This window comes from Arachis duranensis, chromosome 5 (genome assembly GCF_000817695.3).
Source record: "Arachis duranensis cultivar V14167 chromosome 5, aradu.V14167.gnm2.J7QH, whole genome shotgun sequence".
NCBI classification, from domain to species: domain Eukaryota; kingdom Viridiplantae; phylum Streptophyta; class Magnoliopsida; order Fabales; family Fabaceae; genus Arachis; species Arachis duranensis.
This window is the reverse complement of record NC_029776.3, coordinates 11,076,503-11,095,031: the sequence shown is the minus strand read 5'-3', so window position 1 is coordinate 11,095,031 and position 18,529 is coordinate 11,076,503.

Here is an 18,529-nt window from a genome sequence, read left to right as displayed (position 1 = left end):
CAACTATACATTGGCCACGAAAGAATATTTGTGGCTAATCGGGGGGTTGCATTTTTAATTTACCACGATTTTAGCGTTATTAGTCACAATTTTAAACATCGTGGAGACCTTCAAAGAGTCACGATTTGTATATCATTGTCCACGCATAATGCCGTGGCTAAATAAGAATAATTAAATAAAAAAGTATAATTCTACTACACTTTATCCGTAGTTAATTTGTGCAGGCCGGGTTTTTCAGCCACATTTTTTTTGTGGCTAATGTTGGATTATTTAATCACACTATTTTTGTGGCTAATTCACACTATTTTTTACATACAATTCAGGGCTAATTTGTGCTAATTTGCTCTAATTGAATAATTTTATTAAATTAAAATTATATTTATATATATTACATTAATAACAAAAATCAAACTTTTTAAATATATAATATCCAACATTTTTCCATAAAAAAATACTAATAAAAATTCAGTATAATAATAATAATAATAATAATAATAATAATAATAATAATAATAATAGTCTAAACTTATATATAATAAGAAATAAAAAATTTTTAACATAAATAAAATAAATTTTAATCCCTTCTAGATTAAATATATTTAAAATTTCAACTATTACTTATTAGATATATCAATTAAATGTCTAACATATCACTGGATAAACTAGGCACTTTATCACTGTATTTTGATAACAAAAATTTGTACAGAGCTGTCATATCCATAGCTTTTTCTCTAAAGTTTCATCCAGTTTCTCTAAATTTATCTACAGCGTTGCTCTACGAGCCATTACACCCAGAAATCGTATCAATAAATTTACGTCATTATCTCGATTTTGTTCATGCCCATCAAGTTCCATAATGTCTTTTTCATCCATTTTCAAATGCCAAACTTGAATTGTCGTCCTTTTGCCAGTTGTAATTTCTTCCATAGAAGTGTCTGCAATGAATATAAAATTGAATAAAAAAAATAAACTAAATATTAGAATTCAAAAAATCATGTAAAAAAATTGAAATTTCATATACCTTTGACATTCATAACTAAAGGGTCATTATAATCTTTTCTAGTAGGTATAGTTGGTTGAGACTTATTTCACCCAAACCTTCTGCAAATTCTTCATTGTTGTTGATATTCTGTGTTATCGTAGTTCTGCTAAAAGGGTTTCTTCTGAATTATATGTTTTTGCTTCACGAAAAAATCTACTAAAAAAACTAACAAATAACAAAGAAAAAATCGGTATTTTGAGTTTGGAGATGCCATATGATAGGGTTCATATAGTGTGGTTAAAGAGAGTGCTTTTAAGGTGCTGCAGAAAAGTAGGAGTTAAAAGACAACGTGAATGATGGGAAGTTATATTAAAATTTGTCCGTGATTATTTTAACTTTCCGCCAAAAACTACTTCAGAAGTTAAGCGCATATTAAAATTTCAAATTTTAAAAATTCAGCTCGATCAATGTTGTTTAAATTGTCTTTTAACTTTCTTTCATCTTAAGAATATTTCTTTTATCCTACTGTTTATTATCTACTAAATATACCTTAAATTATTTTATTTTTAATACAATAGTTATTTATTTATTTTTTAATGATCAAATATAATAAAAAATTTAAATTTAAATTTTGATTTGTAATATTTTTATCTTTAATTTTTATTACAATAACAATAAATAACCAAAAAACTACCTTAATAAATATATGACCATCACAATCTCTCATTTCATGCAGTTGATAGTTGATGATTTAAACAATATACTATTATTTAATTATTTACCTATTATACATGAAACAATATAACAAGAGTTATATATTAAGTAAATTTTGTAAATACTTTTACCTGAAAATTTTAATGTTTAATAAATTTTAATTACTAAATTAGTTACTAAAATTTTATTACATTAGACAAATTAATTATCAGATAAAATTGTTATAAGAAATTTTATAAATTAATTTCTTTGTTACTTAATAAAATTTTAAACTTTTATACAAGTGACTCATAAATTAATTAGTATTAATTTTTTTATCACTGAAAATAATTGTAAAATAATTAATTAATAGAATATACCAATTAAATAATAGTAAAAATAAAAAATTTAATTCATAATTTCACAAAATAATTTTTAAAAAGATAATTATACATATAATAAGAGTACAGTACTCACAAAAATATATAGTATGTACTAAACCATATAAATAAAGACTAATTTTTTTTAATTTATTCTCTTTTTTTAAATTCAAAAAATGATAAATAATTTATTTTTAATAAAAACTAAAAAATTTTTTATACTTACAAATTATTGAACTTTTTATTATCTATTCAAATTATATTATTTTAGTTAAATAAATTTTATCTTTATAATTAACTCAAATATTAGAATATTATCTTTATTTTTATAATTTTTTATTTTATCTAAATTCATTTTTTTATATTTTTAGATTTAATTTCATAAATATGGGTTAATGTTAGAATATTAAAAAAATGATACTATACATTAATAAATTTATTTAAAAAATTAATTTATTCAAGACAGAATAGCCATGGTATGTTAATGTAAGCAAGAAATACAGTTACGAAAAATATTGTTCGTAGCAAAAGATTAAATTTTAGCCACTATCGTAATGTTTCGTGATAAATAGAAGACACGCTCATTTATTTTTATCACGATTTAGTGTTCGTAGTTAAAATTTGGTGGCTAAACACCATTTTTGTGGTAGTGACTGCTTGGAAACGCTTTTGTCGCTGCTTCTGCTTTTTTTCTTCTCCTGCTACCTTTCTTCTCGGTGCTAGCGTGGGAGGAAGGTCAGAAGTTCCTGCTTAACTGTTCTCTTCTCCTATTCAAGCTCATTTCAAGTAATGCTTTTAAACTTCTAAAATAAGATTAAGGTATGAGCTTACTTGTTATTATAAATAAGATTTGTATTGATTATTGTTGATTTGTGTTGATTATTCAAGTTGCTTACTAAAGTTTTCATTATATATTTGTTATTATTGTTGGTTTAATTTGTTTTTAATCTTTAACTTGAAAATTATTTTTTGGCGTTTAAATTTTCTTTTCAAGTTGCTTGCTGCTTTAATTAGGTGATAATTTAGAATCAGTTAGAGAATTTATAAAAATTATTTCAACATATTGTCATGTTTCTTGATGAATTTGAATTTGAATTTGTTTGAATTGGATTAAGATCTGAACTTATTTGTTATTATAAAATAGGATTTGTGTTGATTATTGTTGATTTGTGTTGATTATTTAAGTTGTTTAGTGAAATTTTTATTATTTATTATTATTATTATTGTTGTTGTTAATCTTTAACTTGAAAGTTATTTTTTAGTGTTTTAATTTCTTTTTCAAGTTGCTTGCTATTTCAATTAGATGATAATTTAGAACTAACTAGCGAATTTATAAAAGTTAGTTCAACATATTGTTGTGTTTCTTAAATTTGATTTTTAATTTGTTTGAATGAATTAAAATCTGAGTTTGTTATTACAAAATAGAATTATATTAATTATTGTTGATTTGTGTTGATTATTGTTGATTGTGTTGATTATTCATGTTGTTTAGTGAAGTTTCTATATATATATATATTAATTTGTTCTTAATTTTAACTTGAAAATTAATTTTTGGTGTTTTAATTTTCTTTTCAAGTTGCTTGGTGCTTTAATTAGATGATAATTTAGAATAAGTTAAAGAATTTATAATAATTAGTTCAACATGTTGTTATATGTTTCTTGAATTTGAATTTATTTGGACTGGATTGTGTTTTAATTGAGTTTTTAGTGATGTGGATTGAGATTAGTCGAATTTATAAGAACTGTCAAGATGGATATATGCAAATTTTAGGGGAGGTTATTTCAAAAGTTTTTAAAATAATATAAATGTTGAAGAATTTGTTTTGTATATATGCTAATTAGTGTTAATTATTATATATTCTTTTTATGGAAGTTGTTGATTTGAGGGAAGAAATGGAGAAGCTCACATAGGAGCTTCACCAACAAGTTCAGCAACTTGAGGAGAGGTACAACGAGTTTCTTGCATGCGTGGGAGACACTGTTGCCATCAGGTCAGAGCTAATTGGAGCGACGAGACCAACTGGCTACTACCGATGGAACACCGATATCAGCATCTAGTCTGCCACCTCAACAGGAAAAGACGACGACGATTACCGAGATTCATAGGTTTAGAAATTTAATTTATTTTTATCTTTATTTCATTGCATTTGACTTCTTTACCTTTTTATTATATTCAGATTCTTGATATTTAATAAAATCATTAGTTAATTTTTGGTATTTAGAATTTGTACTCTAACAAAATTTTTTAAAAAATTTTTAACTTGGCTGGTCATTGTGCCAAAAAAATTGCATACGGCCGGAAACAATCTGACGATAAATAGGCGTCACACAATATAATCAAAAAATCCGACAGTAATTAACGGCTTATTTTTATTGTATTAATTGTAAAATTCGACGCAAAATTCGTCGGTAATTAGCGTCGAACAAAATAATCTGTCGATAAACATTTTCGAAAGCCGTTTATATTGTCAAATTCATTCTAACAGTAAACTAATTATTCACGAATTTATTTGATAAATTTGCTAATAAATTTAACAGTATTCAGTATCTTTTTACCATGGTTACTTTGTTTAATATTTATTAATTATCATTATAATTAATAAATATTAAATAAGATAAGTTTGAATTTTTTTTTGTCTTTCTAACATTACTTATTAATAATATAATTATTTTGACAATTTGGCAAATTAAAATTATTGAAGTATCAAATGATACATAATTTTAATTATAGGAGAACTATGGACCCTTTTTAATTAAGTCAAGCACACTGATTGACTGCATAGACAAATAATTTACTAATATTAACATTCTAGACTTGGTCAGAATCCAATTAATATGTACTCACCTTTCTTTCTATCTTTTCTTTTATATATATGTATGTTAGTTGTCTTCCTTCTTAACTTCCATGATTAACATAAATGAACTTTTCAAATAAATTGCCAAAACAACAAGCTTTATATTGCACAGCATTGCAAACGGACCCTACTAGACTAGGTTGCTAATGATCCAATCCAAACTGATTATTTGCATCTATAGGAAGCTCAGTAGATTTAGATATATTTTTAAAAAAATTTGACCGATAGTATATATTGTTTCAAAGCTAGATTCAAATTATATTGTAAGTTACCATTTTTAAAGTTATACAAAGAACCAATGATAAATTACCCATTTTCATACTTCAATAATGAGTACATTTGCATTTACTTTTAATATGTAGTAATACAATTTCTTTTTGTTATACTTCAATGATTTTATCTCAGTTATACGTTAGAAAAAGAATTTGCTAACATAATTTTAATATCTATATTATGTGACCTAGTCCCATTATTATTAATCAAGTCATCATCGAATATGGGATTGGATATCATCCCATTAATAACCGAATTATGATATGAGAGTCTGCTTAGTTAAACATATTTAATAGGTCATCTATCATTAGTAACACTCATTTTGGATATAGAAGGTCCTTAAATAATACTCATTTATAGTATGGGTTTTTTTTGACAGGGAAGAAAAGGTGATCGAGTTAATTAATCTAATGTGTTTCCATCTTTTAATTCTTTAGTAGTTAAGTTAGCCCCAATTTTCTTTCAATTTCACGAGGGCTCTGGTATCTTCTAATCTTCATCTTCCAGAACAACCTATTTAGTAAGAGCGAGGTCTGTTAGGTGTAGGGGTAGTGTGAGGTGTTAGATATTTAATTCATTATTACAGTGATCTAATTATTGCTTCGTGTGTTAGTTTCTAATTTTCTATTATTTGGTGCCTTGGAAAGAAAATCTCCAAAATAACATACAAATTTGACCATCGACCTCTTTCGTGATTCTTTAATAATAAAATTAGACAAGAGGAAAAGAGGGGGGAGGGGAGTTGAAGAGTTGTTTAACGAGGTAATCGAGAATTATTGGTGGTTTGATTAAATTTTTAGATATAACATATATCCACATATCAATTATCATTTTCATGTGAATAGTTACTTAAAATAAAATATATAATCATATATAATAGATAATGGTTACATACATACTCATTATATATAACTACTATCTAGTAATATGAAAAATTAAAAAAAAAAAAGCATTCGATCAAGTATGTTATTTTTTTGTTCTTAGTTGTGTAATTGAAATAGATGAAGTTTAAAGATAGGTGGAACCTTGTAGTCGTTGAGCGGCAGTGAAAGGTGATGGATTTGATGTTGGACCATATTTGGTCGCTCTTGATTGTTAGATATGAGAACCATTTGAGGGTTTTGTTCCACCGCTTCATTCACTACTCCTTCTGTTCTCTCTCCCTTAGCATCCAAGTCACTCACTAATTCATTAATTAAGAAGGCTCATTATGCATATCTCTACTATACTGTAATTATTGCTACTCCTAACAATTGAAATCTGAGATGAGGACAAACTGTCCTTGCGTGTTTTAGCAACACCGTAACATCACTTTCTATATATAATGAAGCTGTGAAAGCAATAGCAACTAGTAATGTGATATTCAATATTAGTACTTCCCGTAGTAGCATTACTAAGATTGATTTATGATTTATCATATTAGCGTAACTCCGAAAGACGAAAATTGATAGTCCAATATATGAAAGTAGCAGTTTTCTAATTAAACACTACCACTACTTTTAGAGTAACAATAATATAACATGACAACTTAAATTGGATGGTGTATTTTATTTACAGCAACGTTATGTATCTATTATCTAATCAATATTATCATTTTGGATTAATCAACAACAATTAATACTTTTATTTACATAAATTTATACACAAAAAATATATAATTTAAATTTAAATTTATTAAAATTTATATATATAAATTAATAAACTTGTATTTATATTTATTAAAAATAATTTAATATTTGTACAAAAAAATCCAAAGAGTTTCTGCTTTGTCCAAATCAAGAGACATGTATTAAAGATTTAGAGTAGAGTAGACTAGTAGAGTAGCATTTGTCGGCGGATGGATGGATGAGAGATCGTGTATTTTTCAGTTACCAGAAATCGTGAAAAGAACGTGGGGTAGTTTGTTGGGCCAACTGGGATGGAGGGATGGATGGATGGATGGATGGATGAGGTGGGAGAGAAGGAAAGTGGCCACGTGATGTACATTAGGTATTCAGTAGATTATAATTAAACTTTCATTTACTCCTCTAAAATTAAATGACTAAATGAAGGTTTAACTATAATCTACCGAATATCTAATAATATATACGGTAGAGCTGGAGCATTGCTACCCAACCGTTAAACAAGAATTAACGAGACGCAGGCAAAAGGAAAGATTATCACATATTTTGGTTGCAAGTAAAGCATGCAAATGGAACTTCTTTATTTTTTAAATTAATATTAAAATTTAATTTTAATATAATATTAATATAAAATAATTTTATATATATTTAATTATGTAATGCATATTAATATTATAAAAATAAATCTATCATTATATCAAAATTAAATTTTAAATATTATTAAATATAATTTTTTTATCATATATTTTTAAGTGAGATAAAAAAATTATATATTTAAAAATATCATCTAATAAAAATTTGCGGTTAACAACATCAATTAAAAAAACAAATTAAGAAGACCCATTCTGGTAAAGCCGCTATTGGAATGAGCGTAAGTGCATAACTCAGTGCAACCATAGGGGCCACAGGCCCACAGCTCACAACTGCACCCTGCAGGCCCCATCCAGGCATCCATGCCTTCTTTTTCTCAACCTGTTTTCGTTTGTCAATTTTAACAAGTCAATGTGCCAATGAGCCTTGGTTCTAATGGCATCTCTCCCCCTCCCCACATCAAAAGTCAAGGGTTCAAACTCTAGAAAAAGTAATTGAGAAAAAAAAAAAGATGATAATATGTGTGAGGAGTATGTGGGTGTGTTGTGTACCTTGGGGGTTGTCCAATCCACCGAAGTACCTAGGATTGGGGGTTGTCCAATCCACCGACCAAAAAAAAAACAAGTCAATGTACTTTGTTGAAAATCATATTATTAATTTGTTAAAGTAAGTTTTAAATTTTATCTTATATATAATAATTTATTAAATAATGTAAATTTTTAAATAGAATTTAAATTTATAATTAAATAGATAAAATATTTTTTTGACAATATATCAAAAATTCTAAAATGACATTTTTGTAGGTTCATTCTTAAATAATTTATTTTTTATTAATTAAATAAATCTTAATTATTAATTTATTATATTCTATATCAATAATTTAATTTAAAAATTACCCAAAAATGCTATCTAATTACTTTTTTTATAAGATTATAAGAAATGCTCAAAATTTAATAATTTATTTGTTACCTCTTAATTCTAATAGTAAGTTATTTTCTAACTAACATTACACTCACTTTTTTTTGGAATGCATTGACATTCGTCATTTTGATATATTTTGTTAGAGAATTATTAGAATCAATTTAGATTAATTAGTATCGTTTATATTTATATAGCATATCTGTATATTAATTGTATGATTCTATGTTTTTATTATTTTGATTTATTTAGAACCTATAAATACCCCTTATATATTATACTTTTGATTAGACTGAATATACACAAAACACTTTCTTTAGTTTGGTCTCTTATTTCTCACATGGTATGAAGAGTCTAAAGTTTTTTTTTCAATGAAGTTTTGTTCATAGCCTCTTTGTTTTTTCTTTTCCGACAGTGCCTCTTTGCTCTTGTTTTTCGATCTGTTTCCGATGATTTGGTTCGTCACCTTCGGCATCATCGTATTCTTCTCTCCGTCAGCTTTCCAAAGTCGCCGAGATCGCTGCCATACGCCCTCGGACGCGCCTTCACGCGCCGCCGAAACCTTGTTGCCCACCTCTATTGTTTCTCATTCTAGAACTTTCAGCAGTTGTTGGATCTTGCTGCAGATTGAACGCCCTTGGAACTTCCACGTGTCACAACGCAAGCCATCTGGGTATCCACTGACCCACGTTCCACCTCGTCGCTAGCGTGTCTTCTTCCGCCTCTCAGGTGCTGCCACGTGTCATCATATCGCTGATGTGGCATTGACGTCACTACTGACGTGGCAGACAGTGGGATCCTTCCTAAGGTTTTTGGGTGAGCTCTTTTTGATTCTGCACTCCGATTTCTCATTTTCTGCTCTGAAATTTCCGTTTTCTCTCATCTCTTTGATCTTTGTGACTACTACTCATGGAAAAGCCAAATGTTTTTGCTGCCACCGACAAAAAGGGTAAATTGTGTCGAAACTGTAACCGTTCTGGACACCTCTTCTCCGACTGTCCTTCTATTGAATGTCGCACATGCCACCAGAAAGGTCATATTAGCTACCATTGTTCACAGTTGTTATACCGTTACTGCAACCTCTCGGGACATTTAATTATTGCCTGCCCTACTCGCCTATCACGTCCTGATCCACTCAATCCGTCTCCTGTCTCTCTATCAGATATTGCATCTCTTCTTCAGCGTCTTCTCTTCGTTTCTAGTAATACCCCTGCTTCTTTTTCGACCCCTCTAGGTAACTTTAAATGGTACTTTGACTCGGGTTGTTTTAATCACATGTCTCCGTTGCGTAATATTCTTTCGTCCCTGTCTACCACTACAAATGGACCTTCTGTCAATACTGCAAATGGCTCCCTCTTGCACGCAACACACAAGGGTTTTATATCCCAGTCAACTCTTAATCTTCCTGATACTTATTATATTCCCAAATTAAACTTTAATCTTATTTCTGTTGGTCAACTTGTTGATCTGGATTTTGAAGTCACTTTTTCTGTTTTTGGTTGTCGTGTACAGGATCCTCGGACGGGACAAATCATTGGGACTGGACGTAAGGTTGGAAGGTTATTTGAACTCGAGCATCTTCATATTCCTCCTGTACTAAATCTTTGTGCTGCTTTTTCTCCCTCTACCCTTCACTTATGGCATCAACGTCTTGCCCACACCTCCTTAGGAAAACTGCGTCCTCTTGTGTCTCAGGGTGTTTTAGGTCAGTTTCCAAATGAATCTTTTGATTGCATTTCTTGCCAAACTGCCAAACAACCTGCTTTATCTTTTCACAATAATTCATCTCTTGCTTGCTCTCTTTTTTTATCTCATTCACTCTGATGTTTGGGGCCTCGCTTCCACTGCCTCTATAGGAGGAGCTTGATACTTTATCATTTTCATTGATGATTATTCTCGTTTTACTTAGGTTTATTTGATGACTAATCGCCATGAGTTACCTTACATATATATCAACTTTGCTACTATGATTAAAACTCAGTTTTCCAAGGTCATTAAGGTTTTCCGACGTGATAATGCTATGGAATACCGTGATTCCAAACTCTTAACCTTTCTTGCAGAACAGGGTACTTTGTCTGAGTTTTCTTATCCTGGTACGTCTCAACAAAATGGTAGGGCTGAACGCAAACACCATCACATTCTTGACTCTGTCCGTGCAATGCTTCTTTCTTCTTCATGTCCTGAGCGTACTTGGGGTGAAGCTGTTCTTACTACTGTTCATGTTATCAATAGACTTCCTTCTTCTGTTCTTGGTAATGTTATTCCCTTTGAGCGTCTTTATCATACCCCCCAGATTATAGTTCTCTTCGAGTTTTCAGTTGTGTATGTTTTGTTCTTCTTCAGCCTTATAAACATAGTAAACTTGAACCTCGCGCTCGTATGTGTTGTTTTCTTGGTTATGGCACTGAACACAAGGGTTATCATTGTTGGGATCCTCTCTCTAAACGTATTCGTATATCTCGTCATGTTGTCTTCTGGGAACATCACATGTTTTCTCAGTTCTCATCCTTTGAGTCAATTCCTACTACTCAGTCACCTTTGTTTACTAACGCCAATGTTGATCTTTTTCCTAGTGATGATTTTACAGATTCTATCTCAAGTGATCCTCCATAGCCTCCTGTTCTTCCGCTTTCTCCATCTCCCGATGATTCCAGATCGGACGATGATCCTGCTCCTACCGCCATGCCTCCTCCTCACGCTCGTTCTTCTAAGGTAAGGAATCCACCTCCTCATCTTCTTGATTATCATTGTTTTTCTACTATCCTTCATCAACATGAACCTAAGTCATTCAGAGAAGCCTCACAAATCTAAATTGGCATCAAGCAATACAGGAAGAAATACAGGCACTTGAAAAAGCACACACTTAGGATTTGGTTGATCCTCCTTCTGATCAGGAAGTTGTGGGTAGTAGATGGGTATACAAGATCAAGACTCGCTCTGATGGCTCAATTGACCGTTATAAGGCCCGCTTGGTTGCTCAAGATTGTACGCAAGAGTATGATATTGATTATGAAGAGACTTTTGCTCCTGTCGCTCGTCTTACGTTTACTAGAGATCTTCTTGCCATTGTCGCAGTTAAAAAATGGTCTCTCAGTCAGATGTATGTGAAGAATGCATTTTTTAATGGGGATTTGAAAAAGAAAGTCTATATGAAACCCTCTCCGGGATATCCTTGTCCTTCTAGTAAGGTTTGTCTCCTTCGTGAGGTACTTTATGGACTTAACCAAGCTCCTCGTGAATGTTTTGACAAGTTCAGCACTACCATATGCAGTCTTGGTTTTACTTCTAGCCCTCATAAGAATGCCATCTTCATTCGTAAAAGCGAACGTGGAGTTGTTCTTTAACTTTTGTATGTTGATGACATGATCATTACTGGAGATGATGTTGATGGTATCTCTAATCTTAAGGCCTCACTTCACCATACCTTTGAGATGAAAGATCTTGGTTCTCTTAGCTATTTTCTTGGTCTCGAGGTCATCTCCACCGATGATGGCATCTATCTCTCTCAGGCTAAGTATGCTTCAGATCTTCTTGCTCGCGCTGGGATTACAGATAGTCGCACTGGGTCTACTGCTCTTGAGCCTAATGTTTGATTTACCCCTATGGATGACACTGTTTTGGATAATCCGACTCTCTATCGACAGTTAGTTGGAGGTCTCGTCTACTTGACTGTCACCCGACTAGACATCGCCTATCCTGTTCATGTACTTAGCCAGTTCTTGTCAGCTCCTCGTACTACTCACTATGCGGCAGTTCTTCGCATTCTTCGTTACACCAAAGGCACTCTATTTCATGGCTTTTATTTTTCTGCCCATTCCTCTTTGTCTCTTCATACTTACTCCGATGCTGATTGGGCTGGTGATCCTACTGATCGTCGTTCTACTACTGGTTACTGTTTGTTTCTTGGCGACGCTCTCATTTCTTGGCGTGCTAAGAAGCAAACGTTTATTGCTCGTTCAAGCACCGAAGCTGAATACCGTGCCCTCGTGGCACCACTGCTGAGGTTATCTCGGTTCGTTGGCTTCTCGAAGATCTGGGTGCTCCTCAGTCGTCTCTTACTGATGTTTTTTGTGATAACCGCAGTGCTATTCAGATTGCACATAATTATGTATTTCATGAACGCACCAAACACATTGAAATTGATTGTCACTTTGTTCGGCAACGTATCCTTATTGATGCTGTTCGTCTCATTGCTGTTGAAACACTGGATCAGACTGCTGATATCTTCACGAAGGCTCATCACCCGACTCGTTTCCGGACTTTGTTATCCAAACTCAAGCTGGTATCCTTAGCTTCCACTTGAGTTTGAGGGGGGATGTTAGAGAATCATTAGAATCAATTTAGATCAATTAGTATCATTTATATTTATATAACATATCTGTATATTAATTGTAGGATTCTATGTCTTTATTACTTTGATTTATTTAGCACCTATAAATATCTCTTATATATTGTACTTTTGATCAGACTGAATATACACAAAACACTTTCTTTAGTTTGATCTCTTATTTCTAACATATTTAATATATTAGAAACATAAAAAATATCTTTTAATAATCTTTTTTAAAAAATATCTTTTATAATATTTTCAAAATGTGACTTTATGAGATATGTTAGGAAGACCTAAATTATTTTCATAAAAGGTTATCACTAATTCAACTTTGGTCCTTAATTTTAATAGTCAGCAGGCAACCATAATATTAAGTGTGTAGAGTTTTCTATTTAGTCGGCGGCGAAATTAATCTTCAAAGACCCAATGAAATGGAGATATCGATGGTGACAAATTTAAAAAGTAAGATTGTGTTGCCCTTTGATTCACCAATAATGTGGGATACAAACACATACGCTGCATCAGTAATTCAGTATATATATATAATCCAGCTTCAATTTTCATTTTTGAGTAACCACGACAATCAAAGTATATGTATTAAAAAATTTGCACCAGTAAATGGTTTGATATGATTACGAATATGAATAACTTGCCCTGAATTCCAATTTAATATTAGGATGCTTATTAGCTAGATCTAATTCTGAATCAACACCTCTATTCTCAATCAAGATACAAAAGGACACCACTCAACTACGTTACCATGTTATTAATCATTCCATACCAACCTTAATTAATACCATGTCAAAATTATAATAGTATCACATCAAATTTCCTCATAATCATCATCACATTAGATCCTTTCGGAGCTAATTTTGGATTCACCAAAAATCAAACTCTTGATCTTTCGGATTTAGAACTTTGATACCATGTTATGATATTACTCATCCTAAAAATGTCAGCAAATAGAAAAAGATAATACTAATGGTTATATCTCTAATATTGAATCGGACATCTCTAAACCTCCATTATACACATTATACAAATATTTCATTGGCTTCCTATATTTTCTCGATCTTTAATCTTAAGTCCAGTTGAATCAAATGAAAATTAACAGTATTAACATGATATTAATCAAGGGACAAAGGTATTGATGAAATGATAAAAATATATTTCATAACTAAAGGAAATACCTTTTTTTCAATCTCATTAAGAAAAAAAAACTATATAACCGAGAGAATAAACCTACTTACTTTTGAAAAGATGTTGTTTTTCTCACATATTAGTAATGGATAGAGGAAATGTCGTAAGTAAGTGCATTTATTTATCTAGAACAGAAAAATTCTACATCTATATAATTTTTTTTATCTAAATTATTTAAGTATTTTCAATCAGGTGCGCCTTCCCAATTTTCTTACGCATTTGTTATACATGCGTCTCATATAACGTACCTTATTCTCTTTTCGCGTTTTCATTCTTCTTTTTCTCTGTTCGCGTTTTTCTTCTTCTCCTTTTTCAACCTAATAAAATTCATCATTCTCTTCTATTTGCGTTTTTCTTCTCTGCTCGCATTTCTCATTATTGATCTGCATTGAATTCAACGTAATAAGCTCTGTCGTTCTTCTTCTTCTTCTTCGTTTTCTTTTTCGATCTACACTTCTGAATGGAAACAATGAATGATTCAACTTCAAATCAGTTGAATGAGGTTATTATGTTGAGAAAGCTAGGAAATGATTGCTGTATGCTATCACAATAATCTTAAACACTGAATAAAGTAAAAGGAGGTCACCGAACCGAACAACATTCATTTGGTGAATCAAAATCACAAAGGCCACCGAACCGAATAATGTTCATGTGGTGAATAAATGGTGATCAACTTTCAATCAACAAGAATAGTATTTCTCCTCCTCATCCTTCTTCTTTCAAATTCGCGCACGTAGGTTCTTTTTTCGTTATAATCATCACCAACAACACCAACATTTTGATCGGTTAAGTGGAGTTGCTCATTTTGATTTACTTGATTGTTAATGTATTCAGTTGAGTCCTTGTGCATGCAGAAATATTTTTCTTACTGATTGAATATTTATCACATTTTATTCAGCACATGATTGGTGTTCGGTTCAGTGGTGTTGGTCATTTCGGTTCACCTGATTGTTATGTGTTCAGTTGACTTCTTTTGCATGGAAAAATGCTATTCTTGATGATTGAATGTTTATGACGTTTTATTCAGCACATGAATGTTACTCGGTTTAGTGGAGTTGCTCATTTTGATTTATTTGATTGTTAGTGTGTTCAATTGAGTCCTCATGTATGTAGAAATATTTTTCTTGATGATTAAATGTTTATGACATTTTATTCAGCACATGAATGATGTTCGGTTCAGTGGAGTTGGCCATTTCGGTTCATTTCTATTCTGCACAATTTAAAACTTTTTCTCCTCACCTTCTATTGTTTCTTCACTAAGGACAGAAAGAGAAAAAAAATACAGCAGCAATAACAACAAAAAGAATGAAGATAAAGAGAAAACACGTGTAGAAGAAGAAATGGAAAAAAGAAGGAGGAGAATGAGGAGGAGGAGGAAGGCGAATCTCTGTTACTGTTTTTGTTCGTTTCTAGTTATTTCTTGCCAAATCTTCTCGCGATTCTTCTCCAGTAGTGATTTTCGCAGAGAATGTGACTGAATTTTGAGTGATTTTGAGAGAGATTCGAAGAGAACGAGCAGTTTCGTGTTGAAGAAGAAGTAACGTTTTTTTACAATGAGTGCGAAATAACGAAAGATTTTCAAGGACGTGTTTTTACTCGCCATTAATGTGCGTAACTCTATTTAGACTTGGATAAACTTAATTACATGATTACATAGATGTGTAGCGCATCCATATCTAAAATAACCTTGATGGTTTTTCCGTAAAAATAAATAAATACAATAAAATGTAATAATGTTTTACTGCATAAAAATACATAATGATTTAGTGGCTATATAGTTATTTATATATATTTGCTTTTTTATGATGACAAGCAGGGATTATTGAATTTTATTTTATTTTCTTCATCAACTCTATTTTTCATTTTAATAACATATCTTTTTTATTTTTATTTTTACTTATTTTAAGTGATGATACACATTTTAAATATTAGTGATATAAAAAATTTAAATATTATTTAAAATTTATTAATTTATTTTTTAAAATATTTAATTTAATTTGATGTATTTTGATTTTATTTATCTAATTATTAAATTGAGCTTTATGTTTATAGGTTCATGACTTTTTTATTTTAACTTAATAAAAAAATATAAATATCTCATAAATTATTGTAGTCATCACATTGAGTGATTAGAAAATTGTCAAAGTATTTTTTGGTTTTGTAATGAAATCATAACGTGAACAAGTGAGGTTGAGTGAGTCCTTCTTTTGTTGCATCGGAAATTCAAAATTGGGTAGAAAGTTGAAGAGTTATTTCGATTCAATTCTCAAACTATGGCGTAGACAAGTTAGGTTGAGAAATCCATTCTTATTGCATCAAAGAAAATTCAATTTTAATCTATTCTTTTTATTTTATATTTCAATTTTAATGTTTCTTTTATTATTCGGTTTTACTTCTCGTCTTTTTTTTTATTTCTTTATCAAGAGAACCTAAGTTCAAAAGAGAATAAAATAATAAAAATATCAATTTTGTTAAATTTGCTATTCTTTTTAGTTTTTTGGACTTACAATATTAAAATACCCTAGTTATATTTTACAAACATTCATATTATTATGTAGGTAATTAATAAATTAGATTATTGTAAAATTGGTTTTTATGTTTTTTTTTTTAACTTAAGTTGTTGTTTTCTCATAAAAAAATAAAAAATCTTTATTTATTGTTAAAATGATAAAACATTTTGTCTTTTATTTTATTTTTTCATAACAAAAAAATGAATTTGTTGAGGTATAAAAATATCTTTATTTAATATGAAGATAATAAAAAATTATTAATTTATGTATTATTAGTACTTAATTAAAAGGTAAAAACCAAGTTAATAAAATGCACATCATATCGATACAACCATTAACACATCTACAGTATTTTTTATTACTAACTTGTATTTTAATGGCACGTTTTAAAAATATAATAATAATTTTTTAAAAATATTTTTTATGTATTTAATATATTAAAAATATAAAAAAATAAATTTTACAATTTGTAAAATTTATTTTTTTATATGTTTAACTTATACTCTTAGAACACAATTAAAGTTTGACCCTCTTTATGCGATCCATGGATTCAACCCGGCTCAAAGAGTAATAAATGATGTGATTTTGCATCCCCTGTTAATTTTTTTTAAATATAAAATTAAATTTGGCATAAGAACACTTTTAGTATTTATTGCCAATGGTACGGTTGACAAAAGTGCCTTCGGGTTGAAATTTGGTGTTTGATTCGGTGAACAACCAAATTATGGATGCGATTGAATTATTAGGGGCTTTAATAAAGTTGAAGCTAAACTTGTTAATTAAGATGAAAATAAAAATTATACTTCTTCGATATAATAAAATTTTATTTACAATAAAAATGTTCCTACATATGTCCAAAAACGTTGGATATACAAATTCACACTACAGAGATCAGGTAACCACCTTAGAAAAAAAAAAGAATATTTTACATTTTAGACACTTATTATTTAAAATTTTTATTAATAAGATTTTAGAATACTCCTTCAAAGTAAATAAGGGAAAAACATGACATAATTTAACTTCTGATACGTTTATTAAGGTAATGATATTGTTATTCTATTGTTATAATGTTACTTTATAAAAGTTATAATATACATTTGTTAGGCATTAAATGCATTGAATTGAATGAGAAGTATGGGACAATATATTCCGAAAAGTTTGAATTTATGGTATGTGCATACGCAGATAATGTTTCTTAAGAGAAAAACTTGTTATAGCCAGCTGTTGGGTTAATTGATTCGTTCACACTTTGAATCAAACACAAGCATGTTATTATTATTGGAACTCCCACGCAAGGACGGTTGTTGCGGCCATGGTGTCCCCAACATCTTTATTGTGTCAAACAGGATTATTGTTTACACCTGTTTTGTTTACAAAATAAAAAAAGATCTTAATTATTCCTTCAAAAAATATCAGGATGTGTTATCAAATTCCCTTTTACTACCTTTTTGGATCATTATAAATGTTAGACTATCATTTTGCATTTTACATGAGTAAATTAATTAATATATATTTAAACATTTTTTGTTTTAATATACATTTATCTTTTTAGTTTCTTAAATTAATTAATATATATTTAAACATTTTTTGTTTTGTTTTGTTTGTTTTTACATGAAGATTAAACTATAGCAAATGATCATTTTTAGCCATAGCCATATAGAGATGACGACCAGGTGGAGTAAGAGCCACCTCCGGAATAGCTATTAGCGACCTTATTGACTCAGTATGTATAGCATAATAAAGACTTTACTTTATTGAATAACATCCCAAAAGTCTACACATCCCAAGCTACTTAAATTTTTAATTTGCTTTCAAAAAAGACATACATAATCAACCACCACTTAAGTACTACTTCAACTTAGCCGCCAATAATGCTTATCTGAAATATGATCACCGTAGCCATCATCAGTAGTAGTTTATATAGTTATATAGCGAAACATTGCGTATACACTTTCTCTCAATATATATAAACATCGTCACTTCATCTTAGTTTCCCTTTTATTTAGTGATCTTGTACATATTGATTAGTATACGTTCGTTGTCTGTAACACTCTATTTGTTTATAGAGACAGGAACACAAAATTGTATTTAGTAAAAGATAAATATGGATAAAAATAATGTATTTATAAATATTAAATTAGTATATTTTATAATTATTTTGATAAAAAAATATAA